Source organism: Panthera leo, chromosome A3 (genome assembly GCF_018350215.1).
Source record: "Panthera leo isolate Ple1 chromosome A3, P.leo_Ple1_pat1.1, whole genome shotgun sequence".
Classification (NCBI taxonomy): Eukaryota; Metazoa; Chordata; class Mammalia; order Carnivora; family Felidae; genus Panthera; species Panthera leo.
In genome coordinates, this window is record NC_056681.1 from 105,467,001 (window position 1) to 105,487,318 (window position 20,318).

A 20,318-nucleotide genomic window follows, 5' to 3' on the forward strand; every position below is an offset into this window, starting at 1 on the left:
CACCAAAAGCACAATCCATGAGAGAAAGTTAATAAATTGGACTTCATCAAAATTAAGAACTTCTCTTTGAAAGACATTGTTAAGGGAACAAAAGGATTGGGAGAAAATATGTGTCAATTATATATCTGACAAAGGACTTATACAAATTATATAAATAGCTCTGAAAACTCAACAGTTAAGAAAATAAAACAAAATGTAATATTAAAAATGAGGAAAAGATTTGAAAGACTCCACCAAAGAAGAAATAGGGATGACAAATATACACATGAAAAGATTCTCATCATCAGTAGTCATTGGAAGTGTAAGCTAGTACCGTAACGGAGATACTTTTAACTAATACCATAATGGAGATACCATTACACATCTATTAGAATGGCTAAAATAAAAAATACTGACCATACCAACTGCTGGAGAGGATGTGGAATAACTGGAATTCTTATACATTTCTAGTGGACAAGTAAAATGGTACAACCACATTGAGAAACAGTTTGGCAGCTTATTTTATTTTATTATTTATTTATTTATTTTAGAGAGGGAGTGTATGTGAGCTGGGGAGAGGGGCAGAGGGAGAGGAAGAGAGAGAGAATCTCAAGCAGGCTCCACACTCAGTGTAGAGCCCACTGCAGGGCTTGATCCCATGACCCTGGGATCATGATGTGAGCCAAAATCAAGAGTGGGACACTGAACCAACTGAGCCACTCAGATGCCCTAGCAGCTTCTTTTAATGTTAAATATATGCTTGCCACACCCACTTCTAGGCATTTACCTAAAGAAGTAAAATCTTGGGGTGCCTGGGTGGCTCAGTCGGTTGAGCATCTGACTTCAGCTTAGGTCATGATCTCAGGGTTTGTGGTTTCAAGCCCCATGTCAGGCTCTGTGCTGACAGCTCAGAGCCTGGAGCCTGCTTCAGATTCTGTTTCCCTCTCTCTCTGCCCCTCCCCTGCTTGAGCTCTGTCTCTCTCTGTCTCTCAAAAATAAATTTTAAAAATGTTAAAAAATTTTTTAAGGAAGTAAAAACTTGAATACTCATACCTGTACATGAAAGCTTACAGCAGTGTCATTCATGATTGTCTAAAGTTGGAAACAACCCAAACGTCCTTCAGTGGTAAATGGTTAGACAATCTGTGGTACATCCATACAACGGAATATTACTCAGAAATAAAAAAGGTCAACTATTGAAACACACAACAACATGGATGAATCTCAGAATAATTATGCCGCATGAAAGAAGTCAGACCAAAAAACAAAACAAAACACCTCAAAAGGCAGGGTTCCATTTATGTAAAATTCCAGAAAATGCAAACTCAGATATAGTGGCAGAAAAGTAAGTTGTTGAAGGATGGGGGGAGGGATTATCAAGGGGCACAAGTAATTTTGGGGGTGATTGGCTTGCTTGTGGTGACAGCTTCACAGGTATATAACATATATCAAAATTTACCCAATTATACACTTTAAGTATGTGCAGATTATTGTATGTTATTTAAACCTCAAGAAAGCTGTTTAAAAAAATATAATCCAGGTGACTTATGTACAGCTAAGTTTGAGGACCATTGGAACACATATACAACTATCCTAAGTCTTCAGCCTTTGGCTTAGAGGTTGGGCTACCATTAGCCCACAGGGAGTTTTCTGTTTTCCAGATTCCAGCCAGTTTTACAAATCTGAAAACCATAGGATAGCTACAGAATGAGCATACAAATCATCAGATAGATTCATTTTAGTAGTTCCAGAGCCTTCAGCTTAAGCTACCAGGAAGTACTAGATAAAAATTACTAATCTGAAATGAAATATAGCAAGATACTCAAGCCTTTAAACTTCCAGGGCTATAAATCACCCATAGCGCAGAGACGATTTTGGAACTGGTAATTTGATGAAATTGCTCCTCCCATCTCTCACAGACTCAGCTACTGAACTACCCTTACTTTATTAGAGGTTGTTATTTGAACCCATTCCATTTTCTGCTTCTCTTTCCTTTGACCCAATCTGCAGGGCTTCCAAGAATAGGTACTTGAATGTACTGAAGAAGTTGCTTTGTTATGCTATGCAAGACTTCCTTAAATGAGTATATTTCCCCTTCCTCTCGATGACTCAAATAGAACAAACTATAAAGGACCTGAAATTGGCTGAATGAGACTAGTCTATCTGCTGTGCCCAGTTTGCTCAGAGGCAGCGAAATGACCTACTGTAACATATTTTGACCTTCAACGTGCATATGAATCACCTGGGGGCCTGTCAAAATGCAGATTCTGAGTCAGTAAGATTGGGGTTGGACCCAAGATTCTGCATTTCTAACCAGCTTCTCCCTGGGAAGGCCAATGCTGCTAGTTGGGTTGGAAGACAAATGACCTTTCAAAGTCTTTTCATCCCTGGTACACTATGGAGCAACAATGATCCTAATAGGGAAGAGGTCATTCAAGTCAGAAGGAGGAACAAAGTATTAGCATTGCCTTTGATGACGCTCATCCAGTTATGAAACCCCTGCATTAAATGTTTATACATCCAGTAAGAGTAAGAATGCATTTGTTGTGATTAGCTCAGAAGGTTTACAAAATGTTGTTGATTGAATTTTCTTACCTTTTCCTGCAATGGGTTACAGCAGACAGAATGAATGGTTTTTGTAGGTTATAGTTAGTTAACCCAAGATAAGCCACTTTATCATTTCTGCATCGCATCACCTCTTGTGTGTGCTCCCCTCCCCCGCTTCTTACAAAGGATACATAATACGGAGGTATGAAACTTGAACGTTTAGTATACTACACAGCTGATGTTTTTAGTTCTTATGACAAATGGGCTGGTTTCGCTCTTAGATAGTGAGAGGATTATATTGCATGTCCTGAATTTTCCTCTTTTGGAGGCAAAGACAGTTCTGGTAACAGCAGCAGTTGCTTCTAATGATTTAGAGTTATAGCAAAATCCGTTGGAAAGAATTGCAGGACAGTTTTGAGGCATGGTCATGAATCTTCCTAGGGAAGCTGGCTGCAGCCCTTGGGTGGGTCTTTCTCACCCACTACTTACTTTCTTCCCCCTCTGCTTTGTACATCAAATCGCATGATTTTTTTCCAAAGCAAATTCTTGATTTTTGGAAAGGAACAGAGTAGTTTAGTTTTGCCTAAAACTGACACATTTAAACAAATACATTTCAAATATATGTGAACTTACAATTTAAACAAAGTGTCCTTGATGTGCTTAAAATCAGGCCAGTCTATATTTTCATGAAAATTCTTATTATGGGTAATTTTCCATCTCAGTTTACCCTGCTATTTAAATGAGTTCATCGTGATTTTCAATGAAAAAAAAAACTGAGAAAAATGCATCCATAAAAGCTGAGAGTAAATCCATATTCATAGCTCTGTATTCCTTGTCCAGGATTCCTTATTAACTGATTACAAGAGCAATTTTCTGTCTTTCAAGTCCGTTTCTGCAGAAGAATTTGAATCACCACTGGAATGAATGTGGTAACGGGAGTAGTTCTGTCAACAATATGTGACACGAGGGAGGGGAGGAGAGAAGCGGGGCTGTCTGGACGATGGTTTTGGATGGGGTTTGGGATTTTTTGTTGCTGCCAGAAAACTCAAAGTTCAAAGAGAGTAGAAAAGCATATTGATTAGCTCTGGACTGGTCAAAGACTAGATTTATATCTGAGTTTAACTAATGTTTTACACATGGTCTCCTTTGTGTTTAAAAGATGTTGTACCCGGGTTAAAGACTAGGGCCAGCTGAAAGCAATTCCTCTTCTTGTCTTCTCTCTTCCAAATCATGATCATTTAATAGGCAGTTAAATATTAAGTCCCTAGAAACAAAAGAAAGTGGGACTGGCCCAAATGACCTGTGATCTCTGAAGTCCCCGTTGGTGCCATAAGATGTCCATGGCATATTTTTCTCCCCAAACCCCCTATCCCAGAGGCCATGTTCATGGAGATATCTGGAGAACCAAAAGCTGACCCACTTCCCTCTGTGCCAATTCATCTTCCTTTTCCCAGTTTATCAAAGAGATTTGAATCTTCTGATGACAAATTTCAGCCCCAATCAGTTAATTTTCATTAAAAAATTATGTTGCTAACATTATTGAGGTTATTATGCTAAGCACTTTGCATACATGAAGTATTTAATTCTCACAATACCCATTCTACAGATGAGAAACTTGAGGCTCAGGCAGGTTACCCAATTTGTTCAAGTCCTCAAGGCCAGAATCCAAAAGACAGAAAACTTAACCCCAGAACATGTGCTCTTAACCACTGTGCTATCCTGCTTCCCTCATCTGCAGATTCCTTCAGGACCTGGGAATTGAAGGAGTTTGGGAAAGGGACAGGGATGTGTACTTTTTAATGAAACCGCTTTAAAACTTCATAGTTGTCCATCCATTCAACAGTAGCCTGTTCCTGCTCAACTCTTCCAGAAGTAGACTTTTTAATTTTTTTAATGTTTATTTATTTTGGGGGGGGGGGAGAGAGAGAGAGAAAGAGAGAGAGAGAGAGAGAGAGAGAGAGAGAGAGAGAGATCACAAGTGGGGGAGGGGCTGAGAGAGAGAGAGAGAGAGCGCACATCCTAAGCAGACTCTGTGCTGTCAGCCCAGAGCCTGACTTGGGGCTTGAGCTCATGAACCTTGAGATCATGACCTGAGCCAAAATCAAGAGTCAGGTGCTTAACTGACTAAGCCACCCAGAGACCCCCCAGAAGTATACTTTCAATTAAAGGTCACAGTGTCACTCCACAGCAGACACCTTTCCCTGGTAAGTGACCTCCTAACTAATTCCCTCCACACTGGGTAAGTCTCCTGCAGCTACGTTTCTATTTTATTTTATTTTATTTTATTTTATTTTATTTTATTTTATTTTATTTTATTTTATTTTTTAAAGTTTATTTATTATTGAGAGACAAAGAGACAGAGCACGAGCATGGGAGGGGCAGAGAGAAGGACATAGAATCTGAAACAGGCTCTAGGCTCTGAGCTGTCAGCACAGAGCCCGATGTGGGGCTCGAACTCACAAACTGCGAGATCATGACCTGAGCCGAAGTCGAATGCATAACCGACTGAGCCACCCAGGCGCCCCATCTATGTTTCTATTTTAAAACCTGTCCCCCGAGTCAGAGTGATGAGTCCCAAGCTGGGTCAACAAGATTCCTTCCATTGGAAATCTGAAACTGGGAAGGAGGGAGAATTAGTTTCCTATGGGTCTGGAACCACTATATGCAAAGCTAGTGTAACATGCAAACTCAGGAAAGCCATTTTCTTCCACAAATGAGAGAGAGGAGAGAGGAGAGAGGAGGGAAGGAGTGGGAGAAGAGGAGAGAAGGAGAGAGGAGAGAGATAGAATATAAAGAACATGAAGCAGACACACAGAGAAGCTGAGACCAGATAGGGAACTTTTTGCCAGCTTTCCAGTACTCAGATCCAATTCTTAATGAAGCATCCCGATTTCCCTAAGAATACTTCCCTTTCACTTAAGCTGGTCCAAGTTGGTTTCTGTCCCTGGTAATCAAAATCCTGATTAATACTTACTCAAACTCCTATAAGATCCAGGGATTCTGACACTTCTGTATCACCCCAGAGTCCAACAAAAGACTGTGCATACAATTAATGTTTCGTTCTACATTCTTTGCCCCATTGTACTTCAACCCTCTCCACTTATCTTGAATCTTAATTCAATTATCTAATTGTATTGTCTGAATCCAGGCTCTTTTCTCTCTGTTTACCTTACATTCTACCATGTGATCAATCTTCCAAAATTTGTTTTCCCCCATGTATTGCTTTCCAGCTCAAAAATCTCCAGGGGCTCACTAGCCCCTAATTGTGCTTCGTGAAACACCAGAGATGTTCCATGATAAAAACAGTTCTGTGGCTAAAGACTCTTGGGATATCTGATTTCCCTCTCTTGACTTTGACACATACATAAGCATATTAAAGGCTTTGAGAAGCTCTGCTTATGAATCATCTACACCACCACCAAAAAACGAAAACAAAACCAAAAACATAACTCAGCTTGAATTGGTTTGATTTAACGTTTCCTTTCTTGGTGTAATACTGATGGTACAAGGGGAAATATCTACGGACTCTTTTTGGCTGTCTGCTTATGTCCCCCATATATGAATTATCTGATTTGATTGGTCATTTCTCCCTCAGCTGCAGCCAGATGCGCCCATGCTTTGTTCCCTCTGTGCCTCTGGCACAGTGTCCCCTCTGTGTGGAATGCTCCTCGCTCACTCCACCTCCAAGCTTCATCTCTATGGAGTTTTCTCAAATCACCCAATTCCACATTGTGCCCATACTTTCCTCACCTCTGAAGGGTCTTGTGATTTGAACCAGTTAGCATTTAGTCATACAACTCTTTCCAATTATATATTTATCAACCCAAGAAGACTACAAGTTTCTCAAAGGCAGAGATCACATCTTTTCTTCTATAATATCCAGCTCAGAACTAGCACAAAAAGAAATATATATATTTGTCCTTACTGAAAAAAAAAATATATATATTTGTCCTTACTGAAAAATATTGCAGTTTATGTGAATGACATCAATGGTTGCAGTTATAGGTGCGTTTATAAAACCATTTAACTCATGGCATTCAGCGTACCACTAAATGGCAATCATTTTTTTAAAAGATTTTATTTTTAAGTAATCTCTACACCCAATGTGGGGCTCAAACCCACAACCGCAAGATCAAGAGTCACGTGCTCTACACAGTGAGCCAACCAGGCACCCCTACATGGCAATAATTTTAACACTAATCACTATTTTAAGGAGAAGACCAGCAAAACTTATTTTTTTGAACAAAAACAATGATTCATCTGATAAAGATGTATTGATATAAATATAAAACATGTTTTATACAAAAATAAAATAGATATAATATGAAAATACTAGTATATTCCGGTTCCATTCACTGCCTCTCAACAAATTATAACCTTAGAATAAATTTTAGATTGGAACTATAGATGGTTGGATTTGGGTAGTCCTCTGATTTTACAGATGAGGAAACAAAGATTAAGAATTGGGGCTCAATCATGCAGCAAGGCTTGGAGAAGCAGGAACCAGATTGGGGTGGGGGCGGCTCCTGGTTTGGAGCCCAGGGCTTGTTCCCACTGTTGTGCACTGTCCAGAATGCCAAGTGTAGATTTTGAGAAGGGCAGTTAAGACACATACTGGGAATAATGACGAAGAGGATAGGTATTTCGGTGTCTGTACCATTAGGGAAAGAGGGAGGCACGAGGGTGCAGAAAAGTATTTAAGGAGAGCTAGGACCAGGAAAACTGTAGGACACCAAGCCAACTCCCTTGCCTAGGACTCTTGTGAAAGGTAGCCTTTTCCAATGTAAAGGTCTGTGTGACATAGGTACTACTTTAGAACTTGAATTTCATCTTTCTGTGAAGGATATGCCTAACATTTGTTAGTGTGTACTCTGTACTTTGCTAGGTACTTTGTTCATGACTTCTCCTTTGATTCTCACTCCATCCTGTGAGGCAACAATTCTCCATCTAAGAATATTCTAGAAAAATGAAGGAACTTACCCTTGGTTGCTTTCCAGGTAAGGGGTTTGTCCCTAGAACTTTTGCTCTTTTTTTTTAAATTTTATTTTTAGTTTTTTAAAATTTACATCCAAATTAGTTAGCATATAGTGCAACAATGATTTCAGGAGTAGATTCCTTAGTGCCCATTTAGCCCATTTAGCCCATCCCACCTCCCACAACCCTTCTAGCAACCCTCAGTTTGTTATCCATATTTATGAATCTCTTCTGTGTTGTCCCTCTCCCTGGTTTTATATTATTTTTGTTTCCCTTCCCTTATGTTCATCTGTTTTGTCTCTTAAAGCCCTCATAGGAGTGAAGTCATATGATTTTTGTCTTTCTCTGACTGACTAATTTCATTTAGCATAATACCCTCCAGTTCCATCCACATAGTTGCAAATGGCAAGATTTCATTCTTTTTGATTGCCGAGTAATACTCCATTGTGTATATATACATATACATATATATATATGTATATATATATATATACACACATATATATATATGTGTATATATGTATATATATATACATCACATCCTCTTTATCCATTCATCCATCGATGGACATTTGGGCTCTTTCCATACGTTGGCTATTATTGATAGTGCTGCTATAAACATGGGGATGCATGTGTCCCTTCGAAACAGCACACCTATATCCCTTGGATAAATGCCTAGTAGTGCAATTGCTGGGTCATAGGGTAGTTCTATGTTTAGTTTTTTGAGGAACCTCCATACTGTTTTCCAGAGTGGCTGCACCAGCTTGCATTCCCAAAAAAGAAATATTTTTAAGAATGATGCACTGAATGTTTTAGGCTAACTCCCTGACAGAGTGACTGACATTTTTTTCTCCATCTGCTCAAGAACAGCAAGGATGGTAAGGATGTTCAAAACCTAATGCCAGGCTTTCTCCGAAGAACACAAGGATGGCTGATTCCTTACGAAGAGTTACATCTGCCATAGCAAGGTTCTCTTAGGTATAGGATTTTATTTCATTTTTTTTAAATGTTTATTTATTTTTGAGAGGCAGAGAAGAAATGTGAGTGGGGCAAGAGCAGAGAGAGAGATGGAGAGAATCCCAACCAGGCTCCTTGATGTCAACACAGAGCTCGACCCAGAGTTTGAACTCACAAACCTTGAGATCATGACCTGAGCCGAAATCAAGAGGTGGACGCTCAACCAACTGGGCCACCCAGGCACTACGCTGGCATAGTATTTTAAAGGGATCCTTATTTGCTTGTAAGGGATGGATGTCAGAATGCTTGAAAACAGGGGTTGTACAAGATAACCCTGTCACAGATAAGATTCCATGCTCAGAAACAGCCCAAATGCTCTTCCATATAAAACTGGTTAAATCTATAGAGCACAAAACCATAAATAGCTTTAACAAATCATATTGTCAAAGAATATTTAACGACTTGGGAAGATTTTTATGATATATTGTCAAGTGAGAAAAATTTCCAAAAAAGCATTATTCTATTTTTTTATAATTTGATTAAAAAATAATACTTTTGCATTGAAACAGCATTGGAAAGGTGAACTAACATGTTATCATCGGTTATATCTGGGTGGTGAGATCACAAGTATTGTTTTTTTAAATCCCTTCCTATATTTTTCTGGTTTTCTACATTGAATATATATTACTTTCGTAATCAGAAAAAAAAAATCATCCAAAATACAATTCCATGGTTTCTTTCTTTCCCCAGAATTTGCTTTCACATTGAATATTTCAAGTCAGGTCTAGAAGTCCAGAGAATCCTTTCTATTTTGACTTTGTGCCTTAACCCCTTGTTGGGTGTGGTCAGCTTTCTTTTTTTTTTTTTAATTTTTTTTTTAATGTTTATTTATTTCTGAGACAGAGAGCATGAGTCAGGGAGGAGCAGAGAGAGAGGGAGACACAGAATCAGAAGCAGGCTCCAGGCTCTGATCTGTCAGCACAGAACCCGACACGGGGCTCGAACCTACAGATCGCAAGATCATGACCTGAGCCGAAGTTGGACACTTAACCGACTGAGCCACCCAGGCGCCCCCAGCTTTCTTTTTTGACTATGCATTGGGCTAATATAGGAATGTCTCAGAATCCACTGATACCTTAGGCACTGTTTGGGGTCAGCATCCAAGATGAATATAAGGAGCAGATACTGTCCCCAGACATATTCTGACTTCTCTTATTCCTTTCTCCCCATCTCAGTCTCTCTTCCCCTAGAAATAAAATGCTGATGGATACGGATGTTTAAATCACCTCCCCAGGGGCTAAAAAGAGACACGGAGGAGAAGCATAGGATCACACATTATCTCCACAAGAGTATAGCTTTATCTACTACTGCCTAAGATTCCAGTTCAGCTGCTCCGTTTCTGTGCTGATCAGAATAATAACCAGAAAGGGGGAAGACTTGGAAGGAGCCAGAGCAAGCCAGAAACGATTATGTTGGAAATGGAGAAAAGAAAAAGGTCAGGGAGGCAGGGAAAGTGCAAAAGAATCAAGAGCTCTGTGTGTGTGTGTGTGTGTGTGTGTGTGTGTGTGTGTGTGTGTGTGATGGAAGCGTAGAGGGTGGGGGAGGGGTATGAGCCGAGAGTGAAGAGGACAAAACAGGGCAGCTGTGAATGGAAAAAAGAGAGGCTACCTTGTATACTGAGAATATACTTACCTGCTTTAACTTTCTCTAACGAGATTGGGTAAATATTTTAACTGACTTAAACTGCATTTCTCTACAGGAGTGCAGTTTCTTCTCCTGTGTTTTTGTGCTTACTCTGAACAACACAGCGTTCCTTATTGTACTTGGGTTACACAAACACGAATGTCTTCCCCATGAATGGAAGAATTCTGTAGAGAAAATGACACAGGCTTACCCTATTTCAATGCCTATTGGCCACTCTCTTAGCACTAGGTAGCCTCCAACAACACACATATATTCTACATGATGAAAGGTGCAGCCGAGCAAGCCCCTGTTTGGGAAAGGCACTGCGTGCCTTTGAGTGCCTCCTGTGCATTGGGATCTTGTTATTATGTCTGGTCAAGAGCCATCTTCTGGAGCTTCTGCCCAAAGTCTTTTGGAAACTAAGGGATGCCTGGGTGTTGTTTAGGTATGTTTTGAGGCGAAGTCTCAAGGAAATTCTATTTCTCTTTAGGACAGGTAAAGCCTCCTGCCCCTGCCCCTACTCTGGCCTCAAGCCGCTGGGGCAGCAACACAGCTGATGCTCCAGTGTCTGTAACCAAAATGCCTGGAGGACCTCAGAAGACACATTTAACTTAGTTTATCCTGAGTGCTCAGACTCCTTGCATAACACTGGCATCTTCTGAGAAAGGATATGTTGGCAGTTAGCCTCGAGGCTGCAATCCCTGAGGGAAAGGAAGGCATGGCCTCCAGAAGGCCTCTGTTAACAGTGGACATGGTGGGGGCCAGACATGCAGAACTGTTAACCCGTCTTCATCCAATGATTGCAGAATTCTGATGCAATGGGCCCGGACACTGCACGAAACATCTGGTACTGCAACATCCTCTACTGAGAAGGCATTTAGGAGAACAGGAGAAGAGAGAGAAGTTTCTTTTCCAAAGACCTCACTCCTAGGATCCTCTGTTTTTACCTTTATTCCATCTGATGCCTCTCTGTCAAATTGTGTAAATGGCTCCTGTAAGGCTGGGAGAGCAGCTAAAAAGCAACTGTCCATGGATAGTAACTGGGTAAGTCAGTGTCATTGGCCTAGGCCTGTACTTACTCTATACATGCTAAGTAAATAAAGTCACTTTATTACCTACCATGTGGGAGATCTCATCTCTCTCTCTCTCTCTTTCTCTCCCTCTGTAATGATAAGCATGCAGTTTGGTTGTTCATTTCAACTGGACCTGACTTTGCTCTTAATCATGCATTGATAGTCAGGTTCAATTGCTCTTGCTAGTTCCATTCTCTTTTTTTGCTCTTGGCCTAGCCATTTCTGATGGCCAAGAAAATCAGTTCATCTCTGTTTGCATTCTTTTCATTCATTCATTCATTCATTCATTCAAAAAAAAAAATATATATATATATAGTCTCCCTATCATATGTCAGGCACTGTTCTAAGCATTTGGGATATATTTGTAAACAAAATAGACAAAGATTCCTGTGTGGTGGGGGAGGGAGATATAAATTACACAGTATGTTAGAAGGTAGTAAGTGTCATGGGGACAAAAACCCAATGTTGTGTAGGTTAAGTGATCTGGAGTGTTGGGATATAGGGGAATGGACAAGTTTCAGTATTAAACATGGTAGTTAGGGTACCTCATTGGAAAGGTAAGATATAAAGATTGAAGGAATGAGAAAGTTCATCAGGCAGATTTCTGGGGCAAGGGTGTTCAGCTAGAGGGTAGAGCTAGAGCAGAGACCTCAGCGTGGTAACATGCGTTACCCAGTGCGTTGAGACACAGGAAGAGCAAGGAGGCTGGACTCCCAGGATGAGTGAAGGTGAGAGTATCAGGAGAGAAAGATGGAGAGGTAAGGGGTGAGTGGGTTAGGTAGATAATGCAAAACCCTCCTGGCTGTCGTAGAAACTTCGGTTTTTACACTGAGAGAAATGGGGAGTCACTGAAGACTTACTCTAAAGAAATGGAGGGGGTGGCTACTGAAGGGTTTTGATTAGAGAAGTGCTATGATCTAAGGTATGTTTTAAAGGGATCAGTCTGGGGTGCCCAAGTGGCTCAGTTGGCTAAGCGTCCAACTCTTGATTTTGGCTCAGGTCCTGATCTCACCGTTAGTAGTTCAGGCCCCCGTATCAGGCTCTGTGCTGTTAGCACAGAGCCTGCTTGGAATTCTTTCTCTCCCTCTCTCTGCCCCTCCCCTGCTTATGTTCTCATGAGCACTCGCTCTCACTCTCTCTCTCTCAAAAATAAATAAATAAATGTAAAACAAAATTAAAGGGGTCCATCTGGCTTCCATGTTGAAGATAATTGTATAAACAGGGACACTTGACAGGAGGCTCCAGTAGTAATCCAGGTGACAGATAATGGTGACTTGGACTAATTTGGCAGCAGGTGGTGAGATATAGTTGGATTCGGATATACTTTGAAGATAATTAATTCCTATCACATCTGATGTGTGTGTAATAGGAAGTCAAGAGTGACTCGTTTTTGGGTCTGAGAACCTGTAAGAATAGAGTTACCATCAATTGTGATGGGAAAGGCTGCAGACAGATCACGTTTGGGGAAGCGTCTCATGAGTTCCATTTTGGACATCTTGAGTTTGGAGATATGGAGCAGACAGTTGGAAATATGGGTCTGGACTTCAGAGGGGAGGTCTCAGCTGGAGATATAAATGTGTGTCACGGGCGTTTTGATAGTATTTAAAACTACATATCTGTATGAGATCAAAAGAGGTGGATAAAGAAGAATAGAAAGCTGAGGTCTGAGACCTGGGTACTGCCCCATTTAGAGGTCAGGCAAAAGAGGTAGAATCAGAAAAAGAGATCGAGAAGGGAGGAGTAGTAAGGTAGGAAGAAAACCAAGAGAGTGTGATGTCCTGGAAGCCCAGTGAAGAAAGTGCATCAAGGAGGAGAATGTAGCGAACTTTATTGGATGCTATTAATGGATAAAATGAGAACTGAGAATTGGAGACTGGATTTACTAACACGGAAGTCATGGTGACTTTGACAAGAACAATCTCTGTGGAGTGGTGGGGACATGAGCCTGATTTGGGGCTGGTTTAAGACAGGGATAGAGGAGAGGAGTTTGACAAGTAGATCATTCTTTGAGGAGTTTCATCTAAAGGGAGGCAAACAAATGGGACAGAGGCTGCCAAGGGAAATACGGCCATTAAAAGATGTTGTTTTTTAAGATGGGAGGAACAATAGTATGCTTGTGTGCTGATGGAAATGGTCCAATAGAGAGTGACAATTTGGTTAAGAGAGAAAAAGAAGAGTTGCTGAAGTAATGTCCTTGAGTAAGTGAGATATAATGGTGGGAATCTGCAGAGTTCTCTTCTGGTTGGTTGTATTTTTCCAGTGGAAAAAAGAATCTAATTAGCAGCTGAGAGTGGGGATGGGAAGGACATGTTAAGGGTTTGAGAAAAGAAGGTGTGGAACTGTCATCTAGGAGTATAAGTGAGTGAATGGATCAGGGAAATATAAGTATGACCACTGGGCAGCATTAAGGACCCAATGGAGTTCCATCAGCATGGATTTAAAGTGAAATCAAGCTGTGTAGCCGTGTATTTTTCTCTAGCCACGTTTAGCTGCAGGTGTCGGGGTGTGGAGTAGTCAGAATTTGATTCCATTAGGTCTACTGTCATGCCAGGTGAGCATGACAAAGAAGCAAAGAATTGAGAGTGTATAGAAGGGGGCGGGGGTATAGTTATAGTGACTGACCAGAAATTTACATTAGGTCAGGAGGGGAGTAAGAACATCAAAGGCATGGACCACAGTGAAGGCTGGTGGGCTCAACAGACTTGAGGTCCTGGTGGGGTCAAAGGATGGTTGGGATCAGCAAGAAAGACAGGAGGTTGGGGTCAGAGAGTGGGGTGCGTGAAATTGAGATTATGGAGGTGTTGCAATTATGGATAATCATAACTCTGGGTTTAACGGAGGGAAAAATTATTGGAGAGAGGAGTTGAACAAACTGAGTGGCCTGAGTACTGGAAGGGTCATCTGTATCTACAGCAATTGCCAATAGTTAAGGTGGTATTGGAGGGGCGCCTGGGTGGCTCAGTCGGTTAAGCGTCCGACTTCAGTTCAGGTCATGATCTCACAGTTTGTGAGGCCGAGCCCCACATCAGGCTCTGTGCTGTTCGTTCACAGCCTGGGGCCTGCTTCAGATTCTGTGTCTTCTTCTCTCTGCCCCTCCCCTGCTCATGCTCTGTCTCTCAAAAATAAATAAACATTAAAAAAAAAAAAGAAGATGCTATTGGAAAGAGTGACAGTGAACCGGGATCTAGAATAATTGAACAATAACCCCTGGGGGGCAAGAGAAGACAGTCGTGATTCATATTGTCTGATGATGTGAAATTCAATGTGAGGTGCAAGGGTTTACAGAGAAGGGAGAGAATACTCCTAAAAGTGACAATGAAGACCAAGCAGGACACCCATCTCACCTCCAGGCCTAGGATGAGGGCTGTGACAGAAAGATCAGGCCTCTCTTGGGAAGGCTGCCAGGCAGCAGGGAGTTCAGGGGAGACCCAGGTGTCCTGTAGGGAAAGAAGCAATGAGAATGATTAGAGAATAGGTTGAGGACAAGGGAGATTTTGCTAGCCATTGATCATAAAATCTAGAGGCCACAGAGAAGAGTTTCGGGTGTTAGGGAGGGTGAGAGAAGGCCACAGAATTGGGGAAAGACAGGGCCTGGTGGGGATCAGAGGTCTGGAAGCAAGGGGGGGAAGGGGACTTGGGAGCCAGGGAGATTTAAGAACTGACATAAACAGGGACAAGGAAACAGTGAGGTTAGTCCCATTGGATACAAAGTAGATGACGGTAGCAAGACTGACTGTTGGGGTTCAGGAGGGATTTCTGGGGCTCCTGATGATGGGGGAAGGTTAGGGAAGCTCTCTGAACAGAGTGTGCCTCTGTCCCAGCCTGGCAAGTTCCTCCACCCCCACTCTGTAATTTTTCACCTTTTCCAAATGCTGCACCCAGCAGTTACGACAATTCTGACTGCCATGTTGTCCACTGGTTTTGAAAGAAGTCAGATTTTCCTGTCTCTGGTTACTGAACTTCCTGTTTCTCTAAAAGCCCTAAAAGCACTTCCTCACATCCACCCCTCTCCCTGTCCAAGAGTACACAGCCAGGGCTCTGCTGACACCTGTCACATGGGCTATTGCCAGAAAAAGTATGAGTTCAAACAGTCATAGACATGCAACCCTCCCAGATGGGCATTTGGGGAAGGACGAGGCAGCCCCGAGGTCTATCAGTCCACCTAAAGGCTACGTCATCCATTCCCACATCTCCATACAAAACCTCTTTCCCTCTCTGTCTGCACAATAAACTGCTTTGGCAGGAAGAGCTTCCAAATTCAGGGAAGATGGTTTTCCCTCATGTGGTCCACGTTTCAGAGAACACATCTGCTCACCATCTTGGTGAATGAGATCGTGCTTCAGTCCCTGGCTGCCCAGGCCCCAGTTAATCACTTGGTCCCTGTCTTCATTCAGCTCCTCTTCTGGGCTTAGCTCTATCCTGGTCACAAGCCAGACCCATTCCTTTGGGCTCGCTCACAGCCTGAGTCGGCGGCCCTCTAATCATCTCCAGGGTTTGCTTCTGGATGTTACCCAAGGCACTTACAGAAGGAGGATTGGGGAAGGCAGCCCAGGATGCTAAAAAAAGCTTGGTGTTCGCTGAGTTAGAAGAAAGGAAGAGCTCCTGGGAAATAGGTGATGTTTCTTTTGCACATCCATGACAGCTGTTTGAACAATTTCTCATCTTGTGGTCTTCTAGGACCCTAGAAATCTTCTCTGCTCTGCTCTGGGAGGGCCTGACACCTTGTCTGGGGAAGCCCCACTTTCTCTCCTACCCTCACCTTAATTTACCACAATGAATCTCCCTAATACTTTAAGTATGGTAAAATGTCCATACTGGTATGTGACCAACGAGGTTCAATAGTTACCTCTTTAGTGAATATTTGCATTTTAGTGAAGGAGATGAGGGTCAGCAAATTCAAACCCCAATGGGCCAGGCTGTAGCGGGGAAGACAGGATAGGACAGCCCTGAAGGTGGGAGAAGTCAGAGTCCATGTCAGTGCAGGGAGAGATTTGGGGGAGAAGCTGAAAAAAAAATCTAGATATTTCTGTGCAATCTTCCAATTTTAAATGTTTGGTAGTTAACTTAAATAAAAATACTAGGATGGGGCAGCTGGGTGGCTCCATTGGTTGAGTGTCCAACTCTTGGTTTCATGAGTTTGAGCCCAGAGTTGGGCTCTGTGCTGGCAGTTTGGAGCCTGCTTGGGATTGTCTCTCTCTCTCTCTCTCTCTCTCTCTCTCTCCCTCTCCCTCTCTCTCTGCCCTTCCCCCACTCATGCTGTCTCTGTCTCTCTCAAATAAAAAAAAAAAAAAGCTAGGAAAGTCAGACAAAATAGGTCTTGGGCCAGTGGTCCAAAGTGAGTTACCAGTGACCTATATAAATTTAAACACACATCTGATTCTTTAACGGTTGATTTTTAGTAAAAAGGCCACTTGGGCCTCCATGTGGTCCTGAAATCACACAGGAAGGGCTGGTCCAGGGCTGACCCTGACCTTGGTGACTTATATCCAGTCCATTTAGAATCTTGTTTCTATGGACAGTTTGTTCCTCCATTCACTGGGGTCTTGGAGTTGGTCCCCTGAGGCCACTCAGTTTAATGAGGTTGCACTCAGATCTGCTAGGTGCAGGTGAGTGTTGCAGGAATGTCTTCTTTGCTGTTAAAGGCAGTTAAAGACTGCGGTGGAGTTGTTTCCATTGATGGTCAGAAAGGCCATCAGAATTGATTATCCCCCAGCAGAAGTTCAAGTCATGACCAGTGGAGTCAGATCCCTGAGTTCAAACCTCTCTTCTGCCAGCCGGGTACCGGCTTCCTCATCTGTAAAATGGAGAATGAATAGTGACTTCTAAGTAGGATTTCTTGTTGAGATAGAGCTGGCAAAGCTTCCTTAGCATAGGGATTAAAGAGTATGCTCCCACATTGGAAGAGGAATTGGGACTACATTTTTAGAAGGATTATCTACTGTGTTCTAATGCGGCGATTTAAAGTTATTTTTACAGCCGTATTTAAAAACTGATAGTTCAGATCCATTTCACGCATCATCTTCAAACCTGCCTTGCTCTTGCTAACCTCTCTCCAAGCCATCAGGTGTCTGAATTTCCGGGGGATATTTCTGGTGTCTGAGTCCCTGAGCCTTAGGTGTGAGAACTCTAATAACCTCTTCTCCAGTGAAGTCTCTTGCTATCCAACAGACTCTGCTTCAGTGAGCTGCACCCCACCAAGTCCCAGGCCCAGGAGACTGGCTTAGAAAGTCCCACTAAGCTCTTGGGAACCAGCCTGCTCGGAAAAGAATTCCCTTTTCTAGTGGAACTTTATCCCCTCTTTGCTTCTTCTTTCCCCTCTTTTAAATCTACTCTGCTTCCAGCCTGTCCCCCCTCACCGCCAACAAAAAGTGCTACCAAAAATTTAGAATCAAGTTGTAAATTGTTAAATCTGATTCAGGTGGTTGCCTTCCAGCCAAAGGCACCATCTGGTCTATCTTGAAAGAGGAGTCAGACTTTCTTGAAGCCGGGTCCCAGCATGGGATTCTTGTGAGAAGCCTTCTACAAATACCAGAGGAGGGAGGAAGTGTCTAGGATTGGGAATTAGGGAGAGGTATCCTGGGTAGAGGGAAAACCCTTAGGTTGGGCAGTCATGGGGTCTCAGAGAGGGGAACCAATCAGGCTTCTGATACACATGCAGTCTGCCCTTCCCACCTCTGGGAGACCCGCCTACAGCGCCCCAGTGGCCCTGAAGTGCCAGGCTTAGAGAGGGGTGGGTGGCAAGGGGCTGCCCAAGAGCTCAGTCTCCCGGCTGGACTAGGATATTTATAGCACCTGTGTTTCTGGGCCCGTCTCTACCTGGATTTATGCGGTCTGTGGCTGTAGCGTTTGTGAGGAATGAGGGGCACACATCTTGCTGCAAGGGCTGTTCTTGGCCTTGGGACTCTGGCTGGAATGAAAGTTACAAAATCAAAACAAGGGGCCATCTGGGGGAACACCGAGACAGAGTGGCTCTTTCGTGCTGCGTCTGCAAGGCGGTCGGGCTGGTGAAACCCGGGGCTTTCCGACCCACCTAGCGTTATATTTATGGCAGCTGTGGGCGTGGGTGAGGCAGGTGTGAGGCGGCCGGGGAAGCGGATCCCACCCTCCCAGTTGCTTGGGGCTGTTCCTCCAAAGGGTTAAAGCCTGAAAGAACGTTCTCTCTCTGGGGATCTGCACTTTGAAAGAGAAGCCTGGAGAACACGTGGTGGCCCATCCTCTGTTCCAGAACAGCAAAACTAGAGTCCAAGTCTGAAGACCCATCATCCAGGCCCGCACCTTCAACTTTCCCTAATCAGTATGTGTCTGGCTGCTCTCAGACTATAATGACATAATTAAAACAAACAAACAAACAAACAAACAAACAAAAAAAAAAACCCCCACAAAAAACAAAAAAACTAAATAGCCGTCCTTTAAGCTTTTCAAGAACCAGAGGGCAAATAATCCATAGGAAGACTGCTTTGGGACCTTCAGGCATTCTGTACATGCACGAGGGAGCAGTCTTGAGCAGGCTGGGCTGGCAGGCAGCCATCCACATGCCTACCTGTAAAGCCAGCCCTGACTGCTCCTTCTGCAAACTAGACTGGAATTAGAGGCCACAGGCAGGATGAGTAGGAAGATCTAGGAAAGCTAAGGGCAGTAGCGATACCCAGAGAAACAAAAACCTCGTTGACGTTTGTCCTGCAAGTTACTTTCCTCACTTAACCTAAAGGCAGCACAAATGAGGAAGCACTATTGTTAGGGTCACCATTTCACAGATGGAAAAACCGAGGCTTAGAAAGGCTAACGGACTTGCCCGAAGGTGACGCAGCAAGTGCCAACTTCAGTTTCAAACTCAGATTCTGGGGACTCCAGAGGGCCGGCGGGGAAACACAGAAGGCGAGAGAGCGGCCCCGCGGGGCGGGGAGAGGAGAGGAGAGAAACGGAACCGGGGGCGTCGCGCAGGCCCGGGCTGTTGGAACGGCTGGTTTGGTGGCCAGGGACAGGGGCGGCTGGCCGGGAATCCTGAGCGGGACAGCGGGGCCCGGGCAGCTGCCAGACGCGGCTGGTGACTGGCCCGCGCCGCCCGGCCCCAACCTCCCGGGCGCGCTGCGGTCGGGCAGCGAGCAGGCCACATACCGCGCGGCGCAGAGGAAATGGCTGGAATTCCTCCCGCGGCGCCTCGCTCGGGCCTGGGGCGGGCGGGGCGGGGCGGGGCGGGGAGGGCGCCCGAGGGAGCGTGCGCAGGCGCTGCGGGGCGCAGGCAGGGGGCGGCTCGGCTCCCAGCCCCCGCACCGGCGGGGGCCCCTCCCCCGGGAGCGTCCCCGGAGCTCGTGAAGGGGCACGGGCTTGCTCCCCCAGAGACTCCCCGGGCCAGCCCAGCCTCCTGCCTCCTCGACCTGTCGGTGGCTCAGGTTGTCTGGGTAGGCCCTGTGGGGAGTGGTACTGCACCCCTGCTGATCGGCCATCGGGTCCCTCAGACTCTGGGGTGGCGCGCAACACAGCACACAGCTCGCACAAGACGCCTGGGCCCCTGCGGAGGGGGGTGCTGAAGCTCTGCGCAGTGAGACCTCTGCACGTCCCAGTCTATCCTGTTTTTTCAGAAAGCCCTGGCCTGATGTCTGCAAATGTTCTAGGCCTGGCCTTCGGTGGCTTGCTGCGGAGGCCTCTCTTTACTACAGGCCTTGGGAGCGAGGCAGGAGTTGGCTTGGAAGGAGAGGCTGATCCCGCAGGAGAATGCAGGAGTCTGGGTGCTCTAGTATGAGGGCTGGGGGAGGAGTGCAGGGTGGTAGACACAGCCTGAGCGGTGAATTGGCCTGAGTAATGAGGCTGCTTTCCAGAGTGTGGAGTCATGAGGGGATAGAAAACCTTTTTGGGGTCAGCCTAGCCTGGGAAAGCTCCCGTTCCACCCCTGGACAAGACCACAACATAATTTAGGGGTAGGGGAAGATTTGCATGGAGGACCATGGTTTGGGGCCCAGGTTAACCTCTGCTAGGAGGGTAGCCCCTGGGGGCTTGAACAGGGGCTGGTTGACTCAGGATCTGTCCAGTCAAGAATAGCATTTGGGGGCGCCTTGGGTGGCTCAGTCTGTTGAGCATCCGACTTCGGCTCAGGTCATGATCTCACCG

At 44.3% G+C, this 20,318-nt stretch overlaps 1 long non-coding RNA gene across 2 annotated transcripts in view; it reads right to left on the reverse strand.

Annotated features, from left to right (window-relative positions):
* LOC122215103 overlaps positions 1-18,115 on the reverse strand; it is a 58,384-nt gene extending 40,269 nt beyond the window's left edge. For both annotated transcript variants that reach the window (XR_006200238.1, XR_006200237.1), the window contains exons 1-3: positions 18,030-18,115; positions 16,685-17,007; positions 14,558-14,650 (exon numbers count right to left, since the gene is read on the reverse strand). This is a non-coding gene — a long non-coding RNA (uncharacterized LOC122215103). The remainder of the gene's footprint in view (positions 1-14,557; positions 14,651-16,684; positions 17,008-18,029) is intronic.
* Between the last annotated feature and the right edge of the window lie 2,203 nt (positions 18,116-20,318).